General features: G+C 34.7%; 1 non-coding gene across 1 annotated transcript; it reads left to right on the plus strand.

Moving 5' to 3' along the window:
• The first annotated feature begins 3,005 nt into the window (after positions 1-3,005).
• On the plus strand, positions 3,006-3,109 carry LOC112663005 (U6 spliceosomal RNA). The gene has a single exon (XR_003138996.1). It is a non-coding gene; the product is annotated as a U6 spliceosomal RNA (small nuclear RNA).
• The last annotated feature ends 217 nt before the right edge of the window (positions 3,110-3,326 follow it).

The following is a 3,326-nucleotide window of genomic DNA, read 5'->3' on the forward strand; positions in this document are numbered from 1 at the left end:
CTATGACTGGAGGCATCTCACATTCCCATGGGAAACTGGGCACACCATGTTCACTACACCATGCTTACTGCCTGTGATCATGGAGGCCTTTGATTTCTTAGGGTAACTCTGGGAGTGAACTTTTTGGATCTCATTAGGCCTGCATCTTTTACATTTTCTTGTCAGAAACCTCTTACATCCAAGGTTAAGCCATAAAAGGGCTAAGTGGTTTGAGCTGTTATTGAGATTAATATAAAATCTTACTTGTCAATGGCCACATGAAGGATCCTTTGAATTGAAAAAGCTTCATTATCTAAAAAAATTTTAGAGAGCTCTTTTCCTAATTGTCTTAGTGATACCTATAGAAGGACCAAATTCAAAAGTGGATAAAAAGAAGTATAATGGCTAGCCTTAGGGACTGCCTGAACAAGATGAAAGGACCCAAATTAGAGCAAAAATTAGTCTACATCCAACGTATATTCCCCCTTCTGAAAACCTGGTTCCATTTCCTTAGCAAAATTCCTAAACTCCCCAAACTCTTCCACCTTCCCCAGAAAATCTATTACACATCCAGATGCCTGTTGTAGCTCCCCTTTGCCTGCAACATTTACAGCCAGTGCTCTGGCCTGTTCTCTAGGCCTAGTGGTACAGGTATGTATACACCTCCTCTTACTTGCCAGGGCTTTATAATCAGGGTCTTTCAGCATCAGGCAACATCATTTGTGGAGGTCCAGGGATCATCCATCACAAAGAATTCATGTCCTCTGGAAAACAGCAGATCTTTTAAATTATGAAGCACTTTTACCTCCACTTTCAGAAGATCCCATCAAATTTAGAAAGGAATCAGAAAGATTAGTGGTCATTCACAATTCCATTCACAGGGACCTGGATTGGCCGCTGAAAAATGTTCTTGCCACCCACGATTATACTGTAGCTAACAGACGACAAGCCAGAAACCCCTCTCACAGAGGAAACAGATGGCCAGAATTTCTCCCAGGCCCTCCTACAAATGATCAGGAAATATATCAACTGGAGGCTAATGTTCAGGGACTAATAGAAGCAATAATAGAGGCTCTCCCTGCTAAGGTGAATTGGTCTAAATTTGAATTGTGCACACGTAAATATGAACATTCAAATGCCTCTGTTGAATGCTTTATACAGATCTTTCAAAGGCATGCTACACCAAGCCTTGAAGCTCTAGAACACAGAAATCTTTTCATTTCTCACTTAGATGGAAATTTTCTCCTTGATATAAAAAAGCAAAAAAAAAAAAGCAAATTCAAAATATTGTGGTTAGGTGGACTAGTCAAGCTCTAATCATTACAATAGAAACACCTACCCAATTTTCTGAGGATAGCTACAGAAATGTCAAATAATAAAAAAGAAGATAAAATCAACTACCTTGATTTAAACTCTAACTTTTAGAGAAACAGAAGCATAATGCTGAGCACAACTCAAATTCCACTCACACCTCTTCCTATTTGCTTTCAAATACAGGTATCATAACAAATTAGGACATTACAATTGTCCTACATTTTTTAAAAAAGAAATATTTAAATAGTAATTACCCTAGACTTTTGATAATGAATATACCCCAAAACTCATAAGAGAAAACTTGCATACTTTACCTTGAAGATTTAAATTTTACCTTGCCTTTAAATATAAATATCCCAGGAGATAAATAAAATACTGTCAACAATGACCTGAAACTGAATTTTTAAAAAAGGATAAAAAGAGGAAGAAAAAGAGACTTTTCTAAAATGTAAACTTCTATAAAAGCTCCTTTGGCTAAACTCTGATACACAGTTTCCATAAGATTATGTCAAAGGCAAATACAGTTCTTCAAAGTCATCTCCATAAACAGTAGAAAGCTTTAGCCATCTAAGCAAGCAAATTTAATTGATTCCAACTCCCACCCCCCCCCCAAAAAAAAAAAGTTTGGATCCAATTATTCTTTTTATAAAGTAGCTAGTTTTGTATTTTTGCACCTTACTCATGGCCACAATCTTAGAATAAAAGCTATCAAATCTCTGTTTGCTTATATGTTTATATGTATGTTTATATATGTCAGTATATGTATATTGTAGATAGGTGATATATTTCTATCTCTGGATAGTATTGCCAAAATCATTTCTAAAGATCTCCATTTAAATGGTTTAAAATAAGTACCTATATGAATTAAGTATTCTTAAAACTCTCAGAAGTAGAATAAAAACTAACCCAAGTGTTTTTCAAGTTCACATGACCTAAGACAATATTCAATAAATAAAAACTACTTTAAGTCTGTTGGTTTAATTAAACAGGTATGCCTTTAAAGTTATCAGCAATTAAGTATAATAACTTTATTCTACCCAGATTTACTAAAAGTCAAGTAATCTCAATGTTATCTGTTTTAAAACTTATCAGCAAGAAAAATAACTTAAGATGATGACTAGTTGATTTAATGTCTCAAATTTTTATGAGTAATCTAAGTATGATTGTTAAGAACAAGGGAAGTAAATAAGTGGGATAAAAAATTTTTAAAGATGTATTTATTTATTTGAGAGAGAGAGAGCAGGGGGAGGGGCAGAAGAAGGGAGAGAATCCTGAAACAGACCCCTCACTGAGCACAGGGTCCATCACAGGCCTCAATCCCAGAACTCCAAGATCATGATCTGAGGCAAAACCAAGAATCAGCCGCTTAGCTGACTGAACCACCCAGGCATCCCAAGTGGTATAAAAATTTTTAAGTAAAATTTTCAGCAATAATTATGTTTTATGATATGTCTACTTAAATAGTTTCCTAAAATTTTTTGGTAACTTACACTCTTAGAGTTTTGCTAAGTCAAAATAATGATGGAAATTTATTGAATATCTCTACCATTCCTTAAGTAAAATATAGAAATGCTAATTACTGAACATAGGTGTATCTACTTGTAACTTGTTATTACAAAAAATACATACTTTGAGAAAGTGTTTCTAAAGGTCACAATTGCCAAATTCTTAATTTTCACTAGATATTAGGGTTTTTACAATTTAAGAATGCTGTGCTCACTTCAGCACATATGCTAAAATTGGAACTACACAAAGAAGATTAGCTTGGCCCCTGTGCAAAGATGATATGCAAATTTGTGAAGCATTCCATATTTTTTATTGGGATTTAAGAAGAGGAAAGAGAGAGGGGGGCAGAAGATATATTTGAACAAGCTATAACTGAGAACTTCCCTAATCTGGGAAAGAAAACAGGCATTCAAGTCCAGGAAGCACAGAGAACCCCTCATAAAATCAATAAAAATAGATCAATAGCTTGACATATAATAGTGAAGCTTGTAAGTTTCAGAGACAAAGAGAAAAACCTGAAAGCAGCT

The sequence above is a fragment of the Canis lupus genome, chromosome 20 (genome assembly GCF_003254725.2).
Source record: "Canis lupus dingo isolate Sandy chromosome 20, ASM325472v2, whole genome shotgun sequence".
In the NCBI taxonomy this organism is placed as follows: domain Eukaryota; kingdom Metazoa; phylum Chordata; class Mammalia; order Carnivora; family Canidae; genus Canis; species Canis lupus.